This window comes from Natrix helvetica (assembly GCF_964273705.1).
Source record: "Natrix helvetica genome assembly, chromosome: 13".
Classification (NCBI taxonomy): domain Eukaryota; kingdom Metazoa; phylum Chordata; class Lepidosauria; order Squamata; family Natricidae; genus Natrix; species Natrix helvetica.
In genome coordinates this window covers 6804752-6831566 of record NC_138557.1, presented here as the reverse complement: position 1 = coordinate 6831566, position 26815 = coordinate 6804752, and positions in this window count along the sequence as shown.

The following is a 26815-nucleotide window of genomic DNA, read 5'->3' as shown; positions in this document are numbered from 1 at the left end:
TAGGCAAGTCAAAACAGTTCAGTGATACATCCGCAGAAGGCAATTAAAGGAAGTCATTTATATTCTCTGCATGGAAAGTTGGGTATATGCTGGAAAGTTTTCATGGTTGGTTTGTTCGTTCAGATGGAGCTGGTGATCTGATTATCCCAGGAACCGGTTGGACGAAGTCAGTTGACTTTTCTTGATGGTCTAAAATTAACTTGTGAAACATTTTTTCCCCAAAATCTCAGCCTTCAAATTAAAATCTGTAGGAGAAGGACAAAGTCGGGGGAGGGTGGAGTCAAGAGAGGAATCAGCCTGGCATCATTACGTTCCCACAAACAGGGTCAAGTCCAACCTCTCTTGAATTACGTTTTATCTTAATTAGAGCCAATTTAGTGCTCACCTTCAGTTGACTAGATTCTTGTGTAGAAGCCTGAGCAATAAATCGGCTTAACTGAGCTTGATGTGAGGTCTTGCGCCTGATCAAAGCATGGCAAGCACGAAATCAAAATTTAATTTTATTCAAACTTAAATTTCATTGACCTGAAACCATCATGGGTTCAGCATGGTGATTCTAAATATGTTGAAGCAGTGGTGGGATTCAATTTCTTTTTACTACCGGTTCTGTGGGCGTGGCTTTGTGGGCGTGGCTTTGTGCGTGTGGCAGGGGAAGGACACTGCAAAATCCCCATTCCCTCCCCACCACACTAACCTGCTTTCCAGCTCCATTCTCCTGCTCAGGGCAACCAAAGAAGATCAATTGGGAGGCTGGGAGGCAGCAGGGGCGGGGCCAGCCTCTTTGCCGGTTCTCCGAACTACTCAAAATATCCGCTACCGGTTCTCCAGAACCTGTCAGAACTGGCTGGATACCACCTCTGTGTTGAAGGATGTTTGCCATCCTCCATGCTAAACATTAAAATTTGACCACATGGCTGGGGCGACCGGTTATGGAAAGAAAACATCCTTTATGGCTGCTTGAGGAGGTGGGAGGCACAGGTACTCCGAAATCTCTTGTATATCTTTGGCCTAAATCTATCATCCCCAGCCTGATGTTGTCCAGATGCATCACCTCTGCAGAGATACAATTGGCCAGTATCTTGATACTTCCCAAAAGTCCTGAAGACATGATTTCGCCAGTGGGCTTGGGGAGCCCGGGTTGACACAGAGTCCATCAAATGGTTTGTTTTATTGTTATCGCCAAGGGGCTGGGAATTATTGGGTTTTGTGTTGGTGGCTTCTCTTTTGTAAGTCGTCAGCAGTCAGTGTGAGTGAATGCAGACATCCTTGTATTCTCTTCCTCTCCCTCACCCCTCCCTCCCTTTCTCTCTCTCCCCTCCCCTTCCCCCTCCCTTTCTCTCCCCTCCCTCCCTTCCCTTTCTCTCCCTCCCTCTCCCTCCCTTTCTCTCCCCCTCCCCCTCCCTCCCTTTCTTTCTCTCTTTCCCCACTTCCTCTCCCTTTCTCCCCCTCCCTCCCTCCGTTCCTCTCCTCCCTCCCTCTCACCCTCCCTCCCTTTCTCTCCCCCTCCTCTCCCCCCTTTCTCTCTCTACCCCTCCCCTGCCCTTCCCCTCCCTCCCTTTCTATCCCCTCCCCCTCCCTCCCTCTCCATCTCTCCCCTCTCTTTCTTTCTCTCTCTCCCTCTCTTTCTCCCTCCCCTCCCTCCCCCTCTCCCCTCCCTCCCCCTCTCCCCTCTCTCCCTCTCTCCCTCTCTCCCCTCCCTTTCTCCCTCTCTCCCTCCCTCTCTCTCCCCCTTTCTCCCTCCCCCTCTCCCCTCCCTCCCTTTCTCTCTCTCTCCCTCCTCCTCTCCACTCCCTCCGTTTCTGTCCTCCCTCCCCCTCCCTCTCCCTCTCCCCCTCTCTCCGTAGTCAGCCCCACACGCTGCCTGCAAAAGCTGCTGGTTAAGGTTTATGCACATGTTGATTGAAAACAGCTCTGATTGCGAAAGGCCTGCCCTACCCTACCAAAAAGGAATATATTATTCATGAGCAAGTATTGACTTGTAGACGACTGCTGATGTGTTTTGCCTTCAATTTTGAGAGCTTTCATTTATCTTCCTCACACCTTGACATTTTAAAAGTCTCCCTGGGCTCTGCAGCTCACACTTTGCTTCTCTCCTCATTGGAATTTCAGGTGTGTTTGACCTTGCCAGTAAAACTGCCTGCTTTTATCAGTTGGAATCAGCCAGAAAGTGGCAATCTCTAAATGTTATTCTTTGCTGACTAATGTCCCCGCCGGTGGGAGCACGTCAGGGACTTGGTTGAGGCTTAGAAGCTAAGCGGGGCCAGGTTTCGTTAGTACTTGGATGGGAGACTTGTCCGGGAACCCCAGGGCCAGGGATCAGATTGGGAAATCCAAAAAGCATTGTGGAAGAACAATAGGGTCCACATTTATTTCATTTTATTTATTGGGTTTGTCAAACATGTACAAGATAACAGGTATAAGTATAAAAATGGACATGAACAAAGGAAATTAGTACAAATAAATGGGGACAGTAGGATAAGGGACGGTAGGCATGCTGGTACGCTTATGCACACCCCCTTCCAATATCTCAGGAGTTGCCCCAAAGAAGAGGGAGTCAAACTATTCTCCAAGGCACCTGAGGGTAGAACAAGAAGCAATGGGTGGAAACTAATCAAGGAGAGAATCAACTTAGAACTGAGGAGAAATTTCCTGACAGTTAGAACAATTAATCAATTTTGAACGAACCAATTTTATTGTATTTAAGTACAATGACAATAAATATTATACTTATACTTAATCAGTGGAAGAGAAGTTGTCTCCAGAAGTTGTGAATGCCCCAACACTGGAAGTCTTATGAAGATGTTGCATAGCCATTTGTCTGAAATGGTATAGGGTTTCCTGCCTAGGCAGTGGGTTGGACTAGAAGACCTCCAAGGTCCCTTCCAACTCTGCTATTCTATTCTATTCTATTCTATTCTACTCTTAATTCTATTCTACTCTATTCTTAATTCTATTCTATATTCTTATTTCTATTCTTATTTCTATTCTATTCTATTCTACTCTTAATTCTACTCTACTCTATTCTATTCTTATTTCTATTCTATTCATATTTCTGTTCTATTCTATTCTTAATTCTATTCAATTCTTATTTCTATTCTATTCTATTAATATTTCTATTCTATTCTATTGTTATTTCTATTCTATTCTATTCCATTCCATTCCATGATGCGAACCAAGAATGTCTCATCTTCAGGTCTTGTAAGAAACCGATTCATCTTCTATATTCACGAAGAGCCCAAAGGAGTCTTGACAGGGTCTAGAAGAGCCAATCTCCCCTTTGACCATTGAATGGGCCAGCCACTTTGCTTTCCTAGCTCTTGACCCACCTTCCTTGCCCCACAGCTCATCCTTCCCAAAGCCCCCCCCCCCCAAAAAAAAACCAGGTGTCAGGATGATCTATGGAGGCTGCTTTATGCAAACCCATTTCCCATTTGTATTTGGCTGCCGCCTGGCTGGTACATTTCCCGGAGGGTTATCAAGACAATTTAAAAACTGTGCAAACTGCTGTTGGTTTTGATGAGAAACTGAAAGGGAGGCGAATTAAAATTGGGGTGGGGTGAGGAGGTGGGGAGAAAGAACGCCTGAATAATTCAGAACTCGGCGTTGGAAGCAGCTCCCAACGGATGTCATTTTTCATTCTGGAGTTTTGAGGGAACTGTGCTTTCGGGTTTAACATCTACCTCTTATTCATTTATTTCATTTTATGTATTTTGGTTTGTCAAGCACGTATCAACAAGTATGAATACAGCATATAGACATATAAGCAGGTATATGTAGACACATAAGAAATGGAGCACTTCAGGGACTTGGTTGAGGCTTAGAAGCTAAGCAGGGTCAGGTTTGGTTAGTTCTTGGATGGGAGCCCCAGGGCCGGAGGTCAAGTTGGGAAATCCAAAAAGCATTGTGGGAGAACAATAGGGTCCACATTTATTTTATTTTGTTTATTTATTTAGTTGGTCAAACATGTAGAAGATGAGTATGAACATGGACCTGAACAAAGGAAACGAGTACAAATAAATGGGGACGGTAGGACAGGGACGGTAGGCAAGCTGGTGCACTTATGCACGCCCCCTTTACGGACCTCTTAGAAATGGGGTGAGGTCCACAGTAGACAGTTTAAGGTTGAAGCTGTGGGGGATTTGAGGATGTAACAATGGAGTCAGGTAGAGCATTCCAGGCGTTGACCGCTCTGTTGCTGAAGTCGTATTTCCTGCAATCGAGTTTGGAGCGGTTTACCTTGAGTTTGTGTCGATTGTTTGCCCGTGTATTATTGTGGTTGAAGCTGACGTAGTCATTGACAGGTAGGACGTTGTAGCAGACAATTTAGAAGCTGATCTTTCTGCCGTGATGGACAGCTCTTTCCTGGAGTGTGTGCCAATCTCCTTCTGAAGCCAGTTGTGTTGCCCTGGGGCAAAAGTCACCCTGCAGGGAGAATAGTTCCCGAATTAATTGGCCCGGATCAAGTTTATTAATAAGTTTATTATTATGACTGTGGAGGAGGAGAAGGAGGAGGCATGGAGGAGAACTGACGTGGAACCAGGACTAAATCTGAAAGCTTAAAATCTCTTTCCAGATTTATAATATAAGATAATATAATAATTAATTAATATAATACAGGTAATACTTGATTGGACGCGGTGGCTCAGTGGCTAAGATGCTGAGCTTGTTGATCAGAAAGGTCGGCAGTTTGGCAGTTTGAATCCCTAGCACCACATAACAGAGTGAGCTCCTGTTACTTATCCAGCTTTTGTTTCTAATACGTTTATCTTCTTTCATTGTTGATTTTCTAATCTCAGCACCTATTATCTAGCCATTTATACAATGTCCCATATTGAGAAATATTCTGTTTCTCTTTTATCTTTAAGTTCCGTTCTGTTACCTGTTAACATTTTGGCACACTCTAATATTTTGTTTATTAGCATTTCATCTGTAGGCGTACTTCCATTTTTCCAATTTTGTGCATACCTAATTCTAGCTGCCATTATTACGTGTAGCATTAAATATATACTGCTTCTATTGTATTTTCCTGGTAGTATACTTGATAAGAATAATTCTGGTTTTGGGTCTATTTGTTGTGCTATCATAAACAGTTTGGTTTATTGTTCAATGTGATAGCAAGATCTCCAGAGATTTGGGTAAGATTAACTAACAAGCATTCCATTTCTTATCCTTCAGGGTCAACTGATGAAGTCCAGCTGTGTTTGGGTGGGGCCAGAAGCCTCTGAGTTTTGGAGAACAAACATGGCTTGGTGTGGTTGCTGGAATCAGCCTGTTCGCTGAAGATTTTGTGGTTTAACATGAAGCTACTAGGCTTCTTGCAACTTCTGGTGAGTCCTCCTGTCTGCATTTATGATATTTGGTTGGGTTTTACAACTTAATCCTGGGTGTATTTGCTTGCTCCTTGAAGCTAGGTAAATCCAGCTGTGGGTAAAGCCCTTACAAAAATCTCACTTGGGGGGAATGTGGGTTGTTTAATGATGGTTTTATTGAAGGAAACACCATTTGTGTGGGTTCTCAAACAAGGCTTTGCCTTGTCAGGGTGACATTACAGCGAAGGGTTCTCTGTAGGGTTGCTTTTGAAGATGCCTTCAGCTTCAAAATGGAGAAATTTGTTTGCTTCCTGGTAGCTAGAAATCAAATCAAATCAAATAAATAAATAAATAGCTGCAGATTTAGCCGTTTCTGGATCCAATTCAGAGAGTCGGTTTTTTATCTCCTTGGCTCAGCTTCCAGGTATCTACAGGTGCATCAGTCCCACCCAGGGGTGGGCTTCAAAAGTTTTAGCAATGGGTTCTCTGCCTGGTTGCTGGGTGGGTGTGGTCTTTCTTTGAGCCTCTGGGAGGGCAAAAATGGCCTCCCCCGGGCTCCCGAGGCTACCTGGAGGTTCTGGAGCTTCTGGGAAGCCCATTTTGCCCCTCCCCGAGCATTCGTGGAAGCCCTGCACTTACCTGGCATCCAAAACAGGCTGCGTGGAGACTCCTGGGAGAGGCAGGGAGATGAGTACCGCCTCCTAGAGTCAGGAACGACTAGCACATATGTGTGAGGGGAACTTTTACCTTTTACCTTTAAATTCCAGAGGGGAAAATATCACTTGTTTTAACACACCCTACTCTTCTTGCGGGATGCAGTGGCTCAGTGGCTAAGACAGCTTGCAGCTTGTCGATCAGCAAGGTCAGCAGTTCGGCGGTTCAAATCCCTAGCGCTGTGTAATGGAGTGAGCTCCCATAACCTGTCCCAGCTTCTGCTAACCTAGCAGTTTGAAAGCACGTAAGAAATGCAAGTAGGAAAACAGGAACCACCTTTGGTGGGAAAGTAACAGCGTTCCGTGCCTCTCTGGCGTTTAGTCATGCCGGCCACATGACCACGGAGATGTCTTTGGACAGCACTGGCTCTTTGGCTTTGAAATCGAGATGAGCACCGCCCCCTAGAGTCGGGAACGACTAGCACATATGTGCGAGGGAAACCTTTACCTTTAGTACATAATTCCCATTCCCCCCCCCCCGCCTCTTTCTACCTTTTGGATAAAGAAGACCACAAGGGATGGTTTTTATAAGTTCTACTGGAGTTTTTTTAAGCACAACAACAATCAACATTTGTCCCTGCAGTGGCATTGTGTTGGAAAAGAAAAAAAAAACCATTCTTTGCTTTGCAGCTCAGTTAAATATGATTCTGTTTGTTTGGCTTTTCCGTAATCACCCATCCTTGAAATGAATACGAGTTTTGACAGGCTAACCAGCATATTACCTTTGCAATGAGTAAAATGCTTCTCTAGCTGATGGTGCAGGAGGATCCAGGAGTTTGTTGTTCAATCCTTATTTTCCCAAGAGACTGAGTCAGAATTTAAGCCCGGCCACAACCAGGATTTATAACACCACGTCGTCCACTTTTTGTACTTGGTGCCGTAAGGTACTTGCGGACCCCAAACGTCCCTCGCTCCCGAATATCCTGGACTTCCTTCAGGATGGGCTCGATAGGGGGTTGGCCCATAACACACTTCGGAGACAAGTCTCGGCCCTGTCAACTGTCCTGGTCTTCCATGGCCGGGAGAGCCTGGGCCGTCGTCCGGTGGTGTAGAGGTTTCTATGGAGGGTGGCAAATCTTTGGGACCTGGTAGTTCACAGGCTCCCCTCTTGGGATTTGTCCACAGTCCTCTTGGTCCTAGTGGATCCCCCTTTTGAACTGCTGTGTAAACTAGTTTAGTATTATTGACTGGAGTGTCCATGAAGTTACAATGAGTGGTGTTTAATTGCATGAAGACTTGACTTTAGGTAAAGGTTCCCCTTGCACATAAGTGCTAGTCATTCCCGGCTCTAGGGGGCAGTGCTCATCTCCGTTTCAAAGCCGAAGAGCCATCGCTGTCCGAAGACGTCTCTGTGGTCATGTGGCCGGCATGACTCAACGCCGAAGGAGCACGGAACGCTGTTCCCTTCCCACCAAAGGTGGTCCCTATTTTTCTACTTGCATTTTTTACATGCTTTTGAACTGCTAGGTTGGCAGAAGCTGGGACAAGTCACGGGAGCTCACTCTGTTATATGGCGCATGGGATTCGATCTGCTGAACTGCCGACCTTTCTGATTGACAAGCTCAGCGTCTTGACTGAGAATCATGATCTTGATTCTGTTGAGATTACTTTTAAGAGAATCTACTAGCATAAATCGGACCTGTTTAAGACTTACATCTACTTGTTCGTATTGATGGGTGTTATGTTTTGGGTACTTTCATAATAGATGAAGGTATTCTTAATTTTATCCCTGGCTTTCCTGATTATATGAGCCCTCAAGATGATTTAGTACCATAGCAAATGCAAAATACGAATATGCAGAAAAGAAAAAGGATGGCATTTAAAATAGAACTTGAAGCCCAGCTAGATTTTGCTTGGATTATGACTGATGGCTCTTCTATAAATTAGCATAGCTTTACATTCCCGTCATGTTTCTACTCCTAATCCTTCATAGTTATCTATCATAATTCTCTGTAGCATTCAACCTATAGATCGAATTCAATAAAATTGACAATCGTTGCGCCGCTAGCTTAATTCCCGAGCTTTGTCATTTTTTTCCTTAAATAATTTTCATTCTGCCCTGTTTGATTCGGTCAATATAATTTCTTAATTTTTTTTTTATTTTGACTTCTATTTCAGAGTGACGTGATTCGTTTTATGCTGGTCCGTGAACGAAATCAGCTAAACACTATAAGGCAGGATTGTGCATCTTTCTTGAAACGAAGTCAGTTTTGATTTTTTGGAGTCCGGCTCAGGAATTCATTTTGATTTAACTGGAATTGAGTACCAGTTCAGCCAATTACATACAGTTCAGCTGCTCATCCCCCGTGCGTTTAGCCATTATTCTCTTCTGCCACATGAAAAATTATAGTTTAGAGGGGCAGCGTGCTCCAAAATGCAAAAGCAAGGAAGAAAGTTTTTTTTAAAAAAAATAAGCTTGTGGTTGTAACTACCTTTCATTTTACTCAAGTATTAATCAGGATACAGGTAGTCCTCAACCTACAATTGTCCATTTAGTGACCATTCAAAGTTACAAGACAGAAGGCACGCTGGTACGCTTATGCATGCCCCCTTTATTGTGGGATTAGAACTCCCAGTTTCTAGGCTGGTACCTTTAACCACTCTCAGGTGAGACTAGAACTCCCATTCTCAGTTGGGACTAGAATTCCCAGGCTCTAAGCTGGTGCCTTTAACCACTCTCAGGCGGGACTACAATTCCCAGTCTCTAGGCTGGTGCCTTGCATCACTCTCAGTGGGACTAGAACTCCCACTCTCAGGTGGGTCTAGAACTACCACTTTCAGGTGGGGCTAGAACTCCCAGTCTCTAAGATGGTGCCTATAACCACTCTCAGGTGGGACCGGAACTACCACTCTCAGGTGGGACTAGAACTCCCAGTCTCTAAGCTGGTGCCTTTAACCACTCTCAGGTGGGACTGCTTAGAGAGGGCTGTAAAACCCTGTGAAGCGGCACATAAGAGTAAGTGCGGTTGCTATCTTCCTTCCTTCCTTCCTTCCTTCCTTCCTTCCTTCCTTCCTTCCTTCCTTCCTTCCTTCCTTCCTTCCTTCCTTCCTTCCCTCCCTCCTTCCCGCCTTCCTGCCTTCCTGCCTTCCTCCCTCCCTTCCCAATAATTAGAATGCAGAATTGCAGGCTGACTCTGCCGACTGCCAGGAGTTTGATTCTCACTGGCTCAAGGTTGAATCAGCCTTCCATCTTTCTGAGGTGGGTAAAATGAGGACCCAGATTGTTGGGGGCCTTGGGTGACTCTGTAAACTGCTTAGAGAAGGCTATAAAGTGGTATATGTCCAATTGCTATTGCTCTTTTCCTTCCTTCCTTCCTTCCTTCCTTCCTTCCTTCCTTCCTTCCTTCCTTCATTCCTTCCTTCCGGTTAGAATGCAGAATTGCAGGCTAACTCTGCCAACTGCCAGGAGTTCGATTCTCACTGGCTCAAGGTTGACTCAGCCTTTCATCCTTCCAAGGTCGGTAAATTGAGCTAACCCAGATTGTTGAGGGGCAAGAGGCTGACTCTGTAAACCGCTTAGAGTAAAAGCACTGTGAAGCGGTATATATGCCTAAGGGCTATTGCTAAGGGCTTCCGATGGAATGTTGCCGCAGATATGGAAATCAAATACCTTTATTTAAAGAAAAGCAAATAAGCTTAGAAATCCATCTTGTAAGGTAGGAGAATCACCCCTCTTCCTTTCCATGTTTAAAGAGCCTTTTTAAGGTTAAGGAGCAGAGGATACTCCGCGCATTACACGCCCCAAGGGAAAGCAAAGCAGTTGAGATCCAGCCCTCGCTAAATGAAAATTCAGCTCTACCCAACGCTTTCAGACCCAGCGTGTGCTTTGCAAAATCCCCGTCTGCATTTCGCGGGGCGATTGTGCAGCCGGAGAAGGCTTTCCCCCCCAGTAATGGGATGTCAGGAAGACAGAGTTTAACTCCGCCATCGAAAAATAGCAGGAGCAGAAAACAGACACTGACAGATTCGCCTCGTGATCAAAACCAACATCATTTCTGCTCAAGCGGACAATTTTGATTTAGAGGCCTATCTGCTGGCGCTTTGCTTTCCCCACCCCCTCCGCTAGCTGTCAATCCAAGGAAGCCGAGGGCTCTGGAGAACTTGCTTCAGTACATTAGATCTCACCTTTTCAACTGACAGCTCTGTCTGTTCCGGTTGCTTTGGTCTCTCTGGAAACCCCTGCGGGGGAAAGCTTTAAGGAAACGTGGCAGTCTTCCTCAAGGAGAATAAGCCGCCTTGCCTGGCAACGAGACTCGGCTTGCAGGATGTCGGGCATCTCAATCTGGAAAGGCTAGGAGGGAAGAGATGGTTGGCCCAAATCCTTCTGCATCAAAACCCAAGATCTTCAGGATACAAATGGACGTCTGGGACTATAATCTGCATCTTACATTAGTTCCTTCTCATTCTGGATGACCATCAGTTTCAAGGGCAAACTCAAGACCACAGCAAGAATTTTAAAAATTGTTGTTGGTAGCGAAGTCGTGTCCTACCCATCGCGATCCCATGGACAATATTCCTCCAGGCCTTCCTGTCCTCTACCATCCTCTGGAGTCCATTGAAGCTCACGCCGACTGCTTCTAAAAATAAAAATAAATGTAATTACTAGGAATAATACTGTTATGCTTATTGGTATTGAACTGTACGACACCCAGGAATCAAACCATTCACACAATGAAATGTATAAAAATAAAAAAAACTGTATTCAAAAAAACCAAACTCATTTCTCATGATATATTAGAGCAGGGGTGTCAAACTCAAGGCCCGGGGGCTGGATCATGTCCAACCCATCGCAACCTCATGGACAATGTTCCTTCAGGCCTTCCTGTCCGCTACCATCCTCTGGAGTCCACTTAAGCTCACGCCGACTGCTTCGGTGACTCCATCTAGCCACCTCCTTCTCTTGTCGTCTCCTTCTTCTTCTTTTGCCCTCAATCTTTCCTAGCATGAGGCTCTTTTGCAGGGAGTCCTTCCTTCTCATCAGGTGGCCAAAGTCTTTGAGTTTCCTCTTCAGGATCTGGCCTTCTCAAGAGCATCCAGGGTTGATCTCCTCTAGGACTGACCGGTTGGATCGCCGTGCAGTCCAAGGGACTCAATGCAGGAGTCTTCTCCAGCACCAGAGTTCAAAGGCCTCCATTCTTTGGCGCTCAGCCTTCCTTATGGTCCAAACTTCACAGCCATCCATTACAACTGGGAAAACCATAGCCTTGACTAGACTCACTTTTGTTTTCAGGGTAATGTCTCTGCTTTTTAGGATGCTGTCTAGATTTGCCACAGGTTTCCTCCCCAGGAGCAAGCGTCTTTTAATTTCTTGGCTGCAGTCCCCATCTGCAATGATCTTGGAGCCCAGGAAAATAAAATCTGTCACTACCTCCCTTTCTTCCCCATCTGTTTGCCAGGAATTGAGAGGGCCAGCTACCATGATCTTAATTTTCTTAACGTTGAGTTCAAGCCAACTTTTGCACTCTCCTCCTTCACCCGCATCGAGAGGCTCTTTGGTTCCTCTAATTTGTGCAATTGGATCTTCTCAAAGAGCGCTTTCAACTTTGAGATTTCAATCTTGGTTTCCTGGACTGGATGTACAAAAAGAGACTTGTGGAAGCAATAGTGAATGTGGGCTATAAAACCCGTTTCACGCATGAGTCCTACCAAGCTTTGAGGCTGGTCCGCTGATGAATTCCGCCTAATTCAGAAGCTTGCTATGCGTCAAGACAACACAAATTGTTCTAAGAAAAGCAATGGCTTCTCTGTCGATTCCGAAGTGTAATTTTAGTCCTGCCAAAAGAATGCATTTATTTTCGTCCCGTCTCTTCCGACTCTGCTGGCAGATTCGTGTCTAATATCGGGAGCGTGAAAATCAACATGGATGTTTGGAATTAAAAAAGCCAACAGGCGGGGGGGGAGGCTTATGTTTTGTTTTAGCAATTTTCGCCCAGCGAATTGCGGCAATCTTTTCTTCCCTTTTGCATTACGCGCCTTCTTCAAGGTTGAATCGTCTGTTTGTTAAATGAGTTGCAGGGTTCACTCGTCTTCGGCTCCGTTTTCCTCTCCCTTTTCTAAATTACTGTCAGGGTAAAATAAACTACAATGCAAAAAAAAAAAAAATCACAGCGGTCTCATTTTCTGGGCCACTGGAAGCCTGCAGAGTTAGTGTCTCTCTCTTTTCCTGTTCTGACCAGGTTCCCAAACACGACAAATGTGAACTTAAAATATACCTTTATTAGGAATGCCAGCAGCCCCAGCAAAAAGTTTCTCTCGCAGGCTAACAAGTCCGTTCAGCAGGGAGATTAATGGTTGTCTGCCATATATATTCATCTCCGCCCCCTGCTTTTTATCCCCAAAGCTAGGGTGGGGCTTCGCTAGCAGTGGTGGCTCTTCCGTCCCAAGGATCAGCCCATAGATTTCCACTGCTCTCCTCTCCTCTGCCTTCTGCACATCCTCATGTCAGGCAGTTGTTCCTCCTCGTCCTCATCAGCCACCTCCAGACTCTCCATCTGAGGGCTGATGGATGGCCCAGGCTCTGCCTCTTGTCTCTCTTAACTCCATTTCCTCGTCCTCCTCGGAGTTCCCAGGTTGTCCTGATGCTGACCTGGACTCCCACTCTTTCTCCTCCTCTGATTCAGCTGCTGGAAGGGCTGGGGGCCGACAGGTCACAACATTTCCTTCTGTGGGCTGGGAAAGTCTTGATTGCAATTTTCCAGGTATTTCCCTGGTATATAAGTCTAACTGCTATTGCTGTTGTTCTTCCTTTCCTCCTTCCTTCCTTCCTTCCTTCCTTCCTTCCTTCCTTCCTTCCTTCCTTCCTTCTGCCCTCCCTCCCTCCCTCCTTCCATGGTGCTCAGTGGTTAGAATGCAGCATTACAGACCAAGTCTGCCCACTGCCAGGAGTTCGATCCTGACCAGCTCAAGGTTGACGCAGCCTTCCATCCTTCCAAGGTCGGTAAAATGAAGACCCACATTGTTGGGGGCCTTGAGTGACTCTGTAAACTGCTTAGAGAAGGCTGTAAAGTGGTATATAAGTCCAAGTGCTATTGCTCTTTTCCTTCCTTCCTTCCTTCCTCCTTCCCTCCCTCCCTCCCTCCCTCCCTCCCACCTTCCATGGTGCTCAGTGGTTAGAATGCAACAGTACAGACTAAGTCTGCCCACTGCCAGGAGTTCAATCCTGACCAGCTCAAGGTTGACGCAGCCTTCCTTCCTTCTGAGGTCAGTAAAATGAGGACCCAGATTGTCGGGGGCAATAATGCTGACTCTATAAACCACTTAGAGCGGGCTGTAAAGCACTATGAAGTGGTATATACTGTTAGTCTAAGCGCTGTTGCTATTTCACACTTTCCTGTCACTTCTTTGCTGGCATAAAACTGTGATTGCAACCCTTCCATCAAGACCGCCTGTATTTTGTTCCATTACAAGATGTGCTTCATCACACTGGACACTATCGCCCGGCAAATAACATTTTACCTGCGGAGAGCTTGCTGTCTAAGATTAGGCGAAGCAAATTATAGGATATTTATCAAGAGAGCTAAGTGGGACAAGCTGAACGATGAGAGACAGTCTTGAGTTTGCTTGTTCTGTTTTTTAAAAAAATATAATTTTATTAAAGATGTTTCAAAAAGATATAAACTAATATAAAGTGAGCAAAAGAAAAGAAAAAATAAATTGAAGAGAAATCTGTAAGTGCACAAAGGAAGAAAGTGAAAGAAAAATAAGAAAGAAAGAAAAAAGATACAAAGATGTATCCCCTGATCCTTCCTTCCTTCCTTCCTTCCTTCCTTCCTTCCTTCCTTCCTTGAATACATGTAACTAAATTGCTTCCTTCTTTTTAACCGTCCATCTGTCCTTCCTTGAATATGTAATTAAATTCCTTCCTTCCTTCCATCCATCCTTCCTTCCTTCCTTCCTTCCTTCCTTCCTGCCTGCCTGCCTGCCTGCCTGCCTGCCTGCCTGCCTGCCTGCTAAAATTCCTTCCATCCTTGAATACATATAAATAAATTCCTTCCTTCCTTCCTCCAGTCACATGACTACATAGCCATGCCCACCCAGTCACATGACCCTTACCAAGCCACGCCTGCCACACCACACCCACAGAACCGGTAGTAAAAAAAAATAGATTTCAAACCCGATCAAAACTCCGCCAGAATCAGTTGCTCCAAAATCAAGTGTTTGTAAGAGGGGAAGACTGGAAGCTGTCGCAATTTCAGTTTTTTAAAATTTTATGAGCTGGATGAAGTTGTGGGTTTTTTTTCCCTTTCCTTCCTTCAAGGTGTTTTTTTGGTGAAAAAAAAAAAGGAAAGTCTCACCGCCACTTGTAATGTGATAGAGTTCCAGACGGTTTTGCTATATTACATTCTATTGCTCCCTCGAGTGCGTCAGAAACTACAGCCGGCCCAAAGCCTCCGGAGAATGCTGTGCTGATTCAAGCTCTCGCATGGGTTTAATTTAAAAGGAAAAGAGATGAGAGAAAAAAAGAGAGAAGGGAGGAAACGCTCTCCCTCCAAAACTACTAGCTGCCTCCTAAAGTTAAGCCAGGAGTTGCCTTCTTTCCTAGCTCACCGTTTCACAAGTATAGTTGCCCCCCCCAACCCACCTCCAAATTCTACTAGCTAGAGAAATCAGATCCTGTGTGCATGAATTGATGAGATAGCACTAGCGGTAGCACTTAGACTTATACACCACTTTGTAGGGCTTTTACAGCCCTCTCTAAGCGGTTTACAGAGTGAGCCTCTTGCCCCCAACAATCTGGTTCCTCATGTGACCCACCTCAGAAGGAGGGAAGGCCGAGTCAATCTTGAGCTGGTCAGGATCGAACTCCTGGCAGTGGGCAGACTTAGTCTGCAATGCTGCATTCTAACCATTGCGCACCATGGAAGCGGGGAGGGGGGAGGAAGGAAGGAAGGAAGGAAGGAAGGAAGGAAGGAAGGAAGGAAGGAAGGAAGGAGAAAAGGAAGTGCAATAGACTTATATACCACTTGCTTTTACAGCCCTTTCTAAGCGGTTTACAGAGTCAGCCTTTTGCCCCCAACAACCTGGGTCCTCATTTTCTGACTTCGGAAGGATGGAAGGCTGAGTCGATGGCGAGAGCAGTAGTACTTAAACTTATATACCACTTTGCAGTGCTTTTACAGCCCTCTTTAAGCAGTTTACAGAGTCAGCCTATTGCCTTCAACAATCTGGGTCCTCATTTGACTGACCTCGGAAGGATGGAAGGCTGAGCCAATGGCAATAGCAGTAGTACTTAGACTTATATACCACTTCGTAGTGCTTTTACAGCCCTCTTTAAGCCGTTTACAGAGTCAGCCTCTTGCCCCCAACAACCTGGGTCCTCATTTGACCGACCTTGGAAGGATGGAAGGCTGAGTCAACCTGGAGCCAGTCAGGATCGAACTCCTGGCAGTGGGCAGCGACTTAGACTGCAATCTGTATTCTAACCACTCCACCATCACCTCAGTCTGTTATGGGACAGGTAGTCCTCATTTACCAACCACACTTTTGACCAACAGCTTGGTTGTTTAGTGAAGTGGTCGCTAATAAGCACTAGCACTTAAGACTATATTATTCTTGGGCAACCATTTTTGTACATTAAACAATCATCCTATCCTAGAAACTCAAAAGAGTCGTGTCCTGTGAGAGTTTCCCCCTTTATGTTGGAATATTAAAGAAAGAGAAACTGAACTTATTTTCATTAATTTGCCTACATATAGGTTCCTCATTTGAAAAATCAGTTCCTTGATGGGAACGTTGTGTTACTTCTTTAAGTGTTTTCTTAATCGTTCTTATTAAGCAACAGGAGAGAATTGCTGTTAGGATTAACCACTTCCAGTCCTGGTCTCAAGGGACGGCGTGGCTCAGTGGCTAAGACGCTGAGCTTGTCGGTCAGAAAGGTCGGCAGTTCGGCGGTTCGAATCCCTAGCGCCGCGTAACGGAGTGAGCTCCCGTGACTTGTCCCAGCTTCTGCCAACCTAGCAGTTCGAAAGCACGTAAAAATGCAAGCAGAAAAATAGGAACCACCTTTGGTGGGAAGGGAACAGCGTTCTGTGTGCCTTCGGCGTTGAGTCATGCCGGCTCAAGGAGACGTCTTCGGACAGCGCTAGCTCTTCGGCTTTGAAACGGAGATGAGCACCGCCCTCTAGAGTCGGGAACGACTAGCACATATACGCGAGGGGAACCTTTACCTGTATCTTAATCCTGGTCTCAGAACAGATCTTTGGCGACAATTTAATTAAGAAAAGCCACATTTACACATCACCACATTTTTAGTTTGACACAACCTCTCTTTTTTTTTGCTTCATAAAATAGCTTTGGCCGTAAAACTATTCAACAGTCCAGAAAACTGCCTGAGGCTCGCAGCCACAATCACTAACCAGATTGACTCTAATGAAGCTTAGCAGGGTTGTGAAACTCAACTAAAGAGTAAGCCGAGAACGTTAAGCTCCAAAATACACACACACACCAAAAAAATTGGGTTTGACTTATCCGTGAATATATACGGCAGTATCTTTTGAGTTGCGGATAAGCTGAATCGAATCAGTGTGAAGAATGCACCACCCATGGATAGCCAACTGTGAAAACCTAAAATGGAATCTATTCTGGAAAACAACATTTATCGATACAAAATAGAAAAACAAATGGAGGCCCTTCGAAATATATTGGGGGAAAAATTGCGGGTTGGCTTATGTGCATATGGACATCTCAAAATATACACAGTCCACCTAAGCCACCCTATGAATCTCAGAAACTCTCTGCTCAACCATAACAACAACCAAACATTCCTGTTGAGGAGTTCCTTTTGTTCTGACCTAGGCATCACCAAATCACGAAGCAGACTCCTTGTCCCGACGAAACCCCTTTTTATTAAGCTAATGTGAATTCCTCTCATTCACATCCAGCAAAGTCCCGGCAAACAGTCTTTCAAGGGTGAATTTACAACCACAGACCTTATCAGGCTTGGAGAGCTGCCAGGCCGATATCTTCCAAGCGTAACACTGTACAAGAAAACACTTGGCAAGGAGTCTCGGAGAGTCACGAACAAATCTTCACACTAACTAAGTGAATGAATTGTCTCCTGCAAGCTCCACTCCCCTTTCACCCCTCTTTATTCCTTATGAGAGGGGCCATTCACTGTCCGCCTGTGTCTTTACTCCTGAGTTGGCCCTTGTCCCTTAGCTGTTTCCTTCTCCTGGCAGCTCTGCGTATGCACACATCGGGAACAGGCTCCAGCTGTTCTTCTGCCCCACTGATGTCCAACTTCAAACATAGCTGATAACCGGCATACGGCTCTGGCCCCTTCTCTGCCTCCGACACAGAGACCTCCTCAGAGCCTTTCCAAGACTCCAGGACTGTTCCTCCCATGTCCCTCCCCAACCTCACTTCAGAACAATTCAACTCTTCAATGTAATCATTTAAAATAATTGTAAAGCTATTTTTTTTTGTCATTCGCATTTCATTTTGTCCCTCCTTTGGCATCCTTTCTTTAATGATTCTATTCCACTATTTTTTTTCCGATATTAGGGTAATTCTTCTCCCGTGGGCGAGTTGTCCCACGGAAAATTGACCATGGCGAGTTGGCTGTGGCAAATTGGCCACAGCAAGTTGGCTGCTGTGAGTTGGCTGTGAAGAGTTGTTGTAGAATTTGTGGAACACTTGATGAGATAGTCGCTCAGATTCTTTCCCAGCTGGAATGCAGGTTTATGTGAGATGCCCGGGAAAAGGTCTAAGCTGGTTATCTGGAAACAGTTCGATCCTGTTGTCACGCCTGCAACTTTCTTTTCTTTTGGGTCTTTGGCCTGCTGTACTTTCTATTATTCTGCTATGCATTTTCTATTGTGGGAAAATGGGGGGGAATTGTACAGAGTTAGATGATATGTAGCCATAACGAAATTCTTTCTAGAAAGCCAAGGTCATCCTTTGTCTTTGAACCTCTGCACCTGACCGGAATTGGATGGGTGGAAGCTGCCAGCATGGCAGTGGAAGATTGGACCGTGGGATGGGACTTGTGGGTGTGGGGGCAAAATCTTGAACTTTCAACTGGGTGGGGAAAACTGGAAAGCTTTCAGATTCGGGTTTTCCCAGATGTGCCAACATGGCTCTCTTAATACATTGGAATTTTGAGCAATACTTTGCCTTGGACTCTGATTTAATTTTGGATGCTATTTGGAACCCTGTTGGACCTGATGAAGTAGACAGGATTCACTTGTTGGCAGTGGAATCACTGATCAATTAAATCAGGAATCTCCAAATACATGTGGACTTCAGCTCCCAGAATTCCTCAGCCATGAGAGTTGAAGTCCACAAGTCTTAAAGTCGCCAAGTTTGGAGACCCCCTGAATTAGACCTCTGTTCCTCCTGGTTAGTGAAAAACTCCAACTTGGTGACAGCCAGGTGGTTTCAAGGAACTAATAAATTACTGGTTGGCCCCCTCCTTAAAAAAAAAAACCATCTCTGGGTCTCATCTGTTTGGACAATGCTCACAATAACATTTCAAGCAAAGAATATCTTCTAAATTTCATTTCATTTCCGAAGTTGATTGTTAGTTTTAATTGGGAAGGAGACTATCAAGCCACCAAACTGTCCCCCAACTTTCTTTAATTAAGAGGGGCTGGTGGAAATCCAATTACCTCTCCTAAATATAAGTTTTAAAAGCCCCTAAATGCTATCCATCAGTCTTTATGGTTTGGTACTGGTGACATTTATTTGCCTAGGCCATCTGTACAGCGATGGGTTCATTAAAATGACTTATCAGCCAATGTTATAGCTTGGTGAAGAGGCAGCTCGTATGCAGATAAAAAACGAACGGCGCAATAGTAAATATGACATGCACTAGAGACAATGTAAGTCTCCCTCTGCTACTGTCGCATTACTCATGCTCATTCTAATCGCAAGTTGCTCAGTGCAAAAACTATCCAAGAAAACAAAATGGATCAATTCATTGCTTCTGGGTTTTGTCCCCGAATAACCGAGTTGGAAGGGACCTTGGAGGTCTTCTAGTCCAACTCCCTGATCAAGCAGGAAACTCTATGCCATTGGACAAATGGCCAATCTCTTCTTAAAGACTTCCAGTGTTGGAGCTTTCACAACTTCTGGAGGCAAGTTGTTCCACTGATTAATTGTTCTCACCATTAGGAAATGTCTCCTCAGTTCTAAGTTGCTTCTCTCCTTGATTAGTTTCCACCCGTTGATTCTTGTTCTACCCTCAGGTGCCTTGGAGAATAGTTTGACTCCCTCTTCTTTGGGGCAACCCCTGAGATATTGGAAGACTGCTATCATGTCTCCCCTAGTCCTTCTTTTCATTCAACTAGACATACTCAACTCCTGCAACAATTCCTCATATGTTTTAGCCTTCAGTCCAATTGTGTTCAGACTACTTCTGCTTACTGTCGGATGCCAGCAGTTTGACAGTTCGAATCTCATCAGGTTCAGGGTTGACTCAGCCTTCCATCCTTCCAAGTTGGGTAAAATGAGGACCCAGATTGTTGGGGACAAGAGGCTGGCTCTGTAGACCTCTTAGAGTGGGCTGTAAAAGCACTGTGAAGCAGTATAAGTGCTATTTATTCCTTCCTTCCTTCCTTCCTTCCTTCCTTCCTTCCTTCCTTCCTTCCTTCCTTCCTTCCTTCCTTCCTTCCTTCCTTCCGTCCTTCCCAGTGGTTAGAATGACTGCCAGTAGTTCGATTCTCACTGGCTCATGGTTGACTCAGCCTTCCATCCTTCTGAGGTCGGGAAATGAGGACTCAGATTGTTGGGGGAATAGGCTGACTCTGTAAACCTCTTAGAGAAGGCTTTAAAGCGGTATATAAGTCCAAGTGCTATTGGTCCTTGCCTCCCTCCCTTCCTTCCTTCCTTCTTTCCTCCCTCCCTCCCTCCCTCTCTTCCATGGTGCACAGTGGTTAGAATGCAGCATTGCAGACTAAGGCCAGGAGTTCAATCCTGACCGGCTCCAGGTTAACTCAGCCTTCCATCCTTCCGAGGTGGGTAAAATGAGGACCCAGATTGTTGGGGGGCAAGAGAGGCTGACTCTATAAACCGCTTAGAGAGGGCTGTAAAAGCACTGTGAAGCAATATATAAGTCCAAGTGCTATTGCTATTACTATTTGTATTGTTTCTCTTAGCGCTACCACAACGTAAATTCCTTCACCATTTGAACTCCCCAGCGTGGCCACTTGTCACTTCAGAGGGTAGACTTTTGGGGCTGTTGTCATGGAAACCATCAAGAAAAAGCATCCTCAGAGTAGCCCCCTTGCCTTGGCCCAAGAATTCCGCTGTCTTCGTTTTCTTTGTTATTTCCCCATCCGGGGGTTGCTAAATATAGAAAATATGGAGGAAGGTGGGAAGTCTGCACAGCCATATGCTTGGAGACAGAAACAGAAGGAGCTGGTTTTGTCTTCCCTGGAGGGGAGAAAAGTTATGGGATGGTTTCTTGGAGGAAACTTCAAATCCCAAGAGGGCTTGTCACGTAGGGCAGCAGCCACCAACTGGTGTTTTGTGAGAAAATTTGGGTGGTCTGCAGAAAAATTATTTGCATTTTGTATACGTATTGCACTAAATCCGGGGTCCTCAAACTACGGCCCCTGGGATGGATACGTGCAATGAACGTTTGTGTTGCTGCAGAGAGTCTCCCCCTTCGGGGTCTTTTTGTGTGGGTCGGAGGGGGACAGAAATTCTGATTTGGGGTCTGCTTTGACCTCCTGGTGGGGGGCTTTGGGCGAAGGCTGGAGGGAAGCGTCGCTGGTGGTGAAGAGCCGGAGGGCCTCATTCCAGTGGGACTGCATCATGGCCTGGAACTGGCTGACCATCTCAGCCTGCTGAGCCTCCAGGCGCCGGTCCCTGGCCTTGCACTCCCGCAGGTCTTCCCTCTGCTTGGATAGCCTATGCTTATAGTCCTCAGTGAGGTGCTTCTGCTGAGCCTCCTTCTCGGCCAGATCCAATTTGAACTGAGCTGTTTTGCCAACTCTTTCTCCTGGCGGTTGCTTAGCTCCAGCATCTATTCTACTCTATTCTATTCTATTCTATTCTATTCTACCCTACCCTACCCTACCCTACCCTACCCTACCCAAACTATTCTATTCTATTGTATTCTATCCTATCCTATCCTACCTTACCCTAAACTCTAACTCCTACTCTACTCTATTTTATTTTATTCTACCCTACCCTACCCTACCTAAACTCTAACTCCTATTCTACCCTATTCTACCTTATTCTATTCTATTCTATTCTATTCTATTCTATTCTATTCTATTCTATTCTATTCTATTCTATTCTATTCTATTTATTCTATTTATTCTATTCCATTCTACCCTACCCTACCCTAAACTCTAACTCCTATTCTATTCTATTCTATTCTATTCTATTCTATTCTATTCTATTCTATCTACCCTACCCTACCCTACCCTAAACTCTAACTCCTACTCTACTCTACTCTAATTGTATGAATATATCTTCTATACTGCAGCTTAACGGATGGCTCTGATTCTTTGCACCTGACAGCCGCCAATCAGCAAATCGGCCAACAATGCCTAAAGTTGTGACAATGAGCTTGGGTTGGATGCTAGGGATTTATTCTGCACATTTTGTTCTTGAGCATGAAACCTGCCTCCATCCCGTTGCCCCCCCCCCCTCTTAGCCCCTTCCCCCGTGTGCATCCCTGCCTTCACACCGCTGCCCGCCATACCTCAAGCTATAATTTAATAATCTCCCTCGCACACGGGAAATGTGAACAGCTGCACATGGCACAATGTTTTGCCAAGTTAATCTCCTCTGATTTACTGCCTACGCCTAATCTGTTTGGAGGCGGCTATGAATACTCCAATGTCGTTTTGGAAGGAACCGATCGGAGTTGTGAGCAACCAGAGAGAGCAGTTCCCTGCTGTTTGAGTATGGCACACCTGCCTGGGAAGGTGCATTTATCGTACGAAAAATAAAATAAAAAATACAATCGCGCTGCAATTTTGTTTTCAGGAATACAAAGAAAACAAAATGCCAATGATTCCAAACCCGCCATGTGGTTTTTCTCGTTGCTGAAGGAAGCTGTCAGAAGAGACTGCGTAAATGTCATGGGTGAAAAATTAAGGCTGTCAGGGAGAGCAAGACAGGTGGGGTATTAAAATGAAACCTTCCGAGTGAGATTTTAATAATGGAGTGGAAGGATCAGAAAGAGGGCTGCGCGGCAAAGCGATCTTGCCATCCCTCCGTTTTCGGGAGCGTTCCCTTGCCACTTCCAATAAGGGAGCGTCGAGAGAAATTTTTAAAAGGGATTTTCTGAGGATGGGTAGAAAAAAGGCACGCGAGCCTCTTATTCAGGGGAAGGCATTGCAATTTTGAGAAATTGCAATCTTGAGTCAGGTTTAATCTACCGATTAATCTACCATTAGAGCAGGGAGTCTTCAAACCTGGCCACTTTAAGACTTGTGGACTTCAACTCTCAGAATCCATGTCAGGGTTCCAAGTAACACTCCCAACGAAAGAAGACTCTGAGGCTTGAGTTCCTCAAAGTTCCATTTTATTAGAGATGTCATGTTGGCACACCTGGGAAAACCCGAATCTGAAAGCTTACAGGTTTTCCCCACCCAAATGAAAGTCCATGTCCCTGCCCAATAACCACATGTCCATCACATGGCCCAATCAGGCACTATCCAAAACTGGAGATGCCTCCCAGTCACACCATTTCAGCTGCAGGGCAAGATGTCCTTGACTCTCTGAGAAAGGAATGTTATTTTGACTCTATATCTCTATATCGTGCAGAAAATATATTGTGTATGTGTGTGTGTATATATCCTCCATAACAATTTTAGTAACTTATAACTTCTCTTAGAAATGGTAAATAAATGAATAAAATAATCACTTCTTCCTGTATCTCATCTCTTATGTATCAACAAATATTTAAAGTCTCATCCTTCAGTCCCAGTCAGCAAAAGTTCATTGAGAGTTACCAGAGATGACAACATATTTATTTTAGTCATGATCAAATAAACCAATTTTATATTCCTTCCTTTTACTTTTAACAATCTCAATTCTTTCAGTCCTTTCAAGTCAATTCATGGAAGTTGAATTCTTTTCATTTTTTCTTTGGCCCTTCTTGTAAAATTCTTCACAACTTTAATAGGTAAATCCAGTATATTTGTTTATTGGCTGCCCATCTTACTACAGGGTAACATATGTTTCGGTAGAACATCATCTTGTTTCAGTGTTACATCCATTGTAGCATCCAAATCCTGTGGCCTAGAGGTGGAGCTCTCACCTCTCAATCAGGAGGTTGTGAGTTCAATCCTAGGTAGAGGCAGATGTAGGGTCTCCTGCTTGGGCAGGGGGTTGGACTAGATGATCTGCAAGGTCTCTTCTAACTCTATTCATATGTTCTGTTCAGCTCCTACATTCTTATGCCCTGTCATTTCTGGATTGCCTTTTTTCAAAACAGACTCCGTCTGATCTGGTAAAGTTTGTTCCTTTCCCATCTCATTTTCCGAACGCAGTCTGTTTATAATGTCACTTCTTAAAATCAACTTCTGAGCCATTTCAGAGGAATAAATGACCTTAAAAAAATGGAGGGTCCTTTGGCCGAGACATGCAGATTTTGAGATAAGGAATAATTACACAACTGCCATGTTGTCTTTGGAAGATGAAAGAGCCCAGCTTAATCGCCATAGCAACCGAGTGCTTTGCACGTCTGCATCCAAGTTGCAGGGAAAGCTTGCCAAAATGTTAAACTCAATCCTGGTAGGCAGTTAAGAAACAAAGAAGGATTATGCCTTGACAAGATGGGTTCAAAGATGTAATTAACCAGTTAACTCCTTCTTAAATGCTAATTTTTTAATGCTACTACCCAGGGGTGGGCTGCTACGGGAGAACTGGTAGCTAATGTTAGGGCCAGTTCGGAGAACCTCCAAATCCCACCCCTGAGTCGACCCCTGTTCTTTAGCTCTTCCCTTCGTCTGGCAGCTTTGCATGTGCGCACACTGGGAACAGCTCCAGCTGTTCCTCTGCCTCACTGATGTCTGACTCTGAAGGCAGCTGATAACTGGCATACGGCTCTGGCCCCCTCTCTGCCTCCGACACAGAGCCCCCATCAGAGCCTTCCCCACATTCCAGGACTGGCCCAGGTTCCTCCCCAACCTCCTCACTGTCCGAATCTGCTGCCAGCACGAGATGAGAGAATTGTGTGACGAAATCTATCATTGGAATGAAGAACCTATAACATCTTGAGGGAATTTTTTTATTTAATTAAGTTGATGACTTTTGCCTATTTTATCTACGTTAAGATGCGCTTTGTCGGATTCAGCTTAGGTATCAAATTGGCCAAAGTGGCCTTCTCCTAGACCAAGGGTCTCCAAATTTGGCAACTTGAAGACTTGTGGACTTCAACTCCCAGAATTCTTACAAGGTTGAGAATTCTCCAGCCAGCAATAGTTTCGCTGGGGAATTCTGGGAGTTGAAGTCCACAAGTCTTCAATTTGCCAACTTTGGTGGGCCCTGTCCTAGAGTTCATTGGAAGGTCAGGTAAGGTGACACGGGAAGGGGGGACTTTTACCTACACCTCTTTCTCACCTTGTTTCCTCTAGTGCTTCTCAACCTTGACAAGTTTGTGTGAGATGTGTGGACTTCAACTCCTAGAATTCTGGGATTTGAAGTCCCTACCTCTTCAAAGTTGCCACGGTTGAGAAACATTGATCTAGACCAGGGGTGTCAAATATAAGGCCAGATCCAGCCCACGATGTGGTCGCATCCAGACTGCGGGGATGTCGTGGAAAATGTAAGGAGCCAGTCGGCATCGCTTTGGCCCAACGCGAAGAGGAAACATTGGGCCAGCATGGCTTTGGCCCAGTCTATCCAATGCAAAGAGAAAACATGCCAGCAGTTTGGGGAGTTGCATCAAACTAGCCATGCGCACCCTGTCAGCTATGCCCAGTGAGTGGTGTCAAGCTGGCCACACCCAACCAGTTGCCCCTCCCCCCCCAAGGTCAACCACGCAACCTGATGCGTCCCTCAATGAAATTGAGTTTGACACCTCCCGATCTAGACTATTAAGCCAGTCAGTCAGTCAATTAATTGAATTACTGGCCCATCCTTGGGAAGAACTCAAAGCAAAGTTTGGAGGTTACCCCCAAAGGATGGTTTTTCCATAGTTAGGCAGCCTACGATGAATGTCAGTTGCTCAGGATGGTTAACATAACAGCAGATCTACCCTTCGTCCTCGGCTGGATTTAATAGTACCTCGTTAAAACGTATTTTAGGAGTCTAAAGTGCAGCTCCTTCAAGCAACACCAAGGGTGAAAATTGCAGGCACTCTTGTGATTTCATCCTGATTGCCTCCTCCAATTTTTTTTTTTATTGCTTCCTTTAAATGAAGCAGAAGAAAAATCTTTCTGGAGGACTTAAGTGGAGGAAACGGGTCCTCTCACGGAAACAAGTCTCATCTCCATCCTGGCTTCCATTAATTTGTCCCGCTTTTATTTATGTACAGCGAAATCTCCAAGTTTAAAGAGATGATGTTTTTTTTTTTATCAAGGGCACTGATTCCATTGATCTAATCCTTATTTAAGCCACCGCTGCAGGCGGAGGGAACGTTTAAAATTCCCCAGCAGTCATTGTTCCCCTGCACGCGGTCAATTTAAGTTTGTGGATCGGGCGATGGGGAGGTGGGTGTGATTGTTTCTTACTTTGGCCTCCCCCAGCCTCAATCCAAAAGATGCAATGCCGTTTGTGATTGGCAGCTCTTGCATTTAAAAAAAATGCAGAGCAGAAGTCCAAGAATTAGTCTAGAACAGGGTTTTTCATCTATTTTTTTTGTATCAAGGTTTTCTCTTCCCCTCTGAAAGCATCTTGATTTGTTGACATCACCTTGACAGAAACATATATACAGAAGCATATAACACGAATAAGGTAAGAGTCCACGGAATTCAAGACTTAGACTATCTGTGGCGATGTAAGGACCCCAGGAGGGAAGTGGTGGCTCAGTGGCTAAGACGCTGAGCTTGTCGATCAGAAAGGTCAGCAGTTTAGTGGTTCGAATCCCTAGCGCCCGTCGTGGAGTGAGCTCCCGTGACTTGTCCCAGCTTTGGCCAACCTAGCAGTTCGAAAGCACGTGAAAATGCAAGTTGAAAAAATAGGAACCACCTTTGGTGGGAAGGTAACAGTGTTCCGTGCGCCTTCGGCGTTTAGTCATGCCGGCCACATGACCACGGAGACGTCTTCGGACAGCACTGGCTCTTCGGCTTTGGAATGGAGATGAGCACCGCCCCCTAGAGTCGGGAATGATTGGCACATATGAACAAGGGGAACCTTTACCTTTAAGAGTCAGCAGAATTCAAGACTTAGACCTTTGGTGGGAATGTAATGATTCCAGGCTAATGACTCACTTAACTGCACCCCAGCTCTGCTTGTTCTCCTTCTTTCCTTCCTTCCTTCCTTCCTTCCTTCCTGCCTGCCTGCCTTCCTGCCTTCCTGCCTTCCTGCCTTCCTACCTATCTACATTTGGATAGCTTGTGTCTCCAGACTGATTACTCATTTGACTCCACCCTCAGTCTCTGCCTGATCTTCGACACCATCTTTCTTTTTCCAGAAGTACACATTAGTGGCCTGATGCTACTCTAGTCATTTAACTTTATCCTCCCAATAACACGATGGGGTCGTGCTGGGTGGGAGGTTTTTAAGAAGAAACTGGGCTGTCCCTTCTCTGAAATGGTGTAAGGTCTCCTGCTTGAGTAGGGGATTGGACTAGAAGACCTCCAAGGTCCCTTCCAGCACTATTCTGATTGATGCAGAATGAAGGCTGGATTTCTTCAAGAAGCTGAACTGTGATTGTTTAGTTTGTGG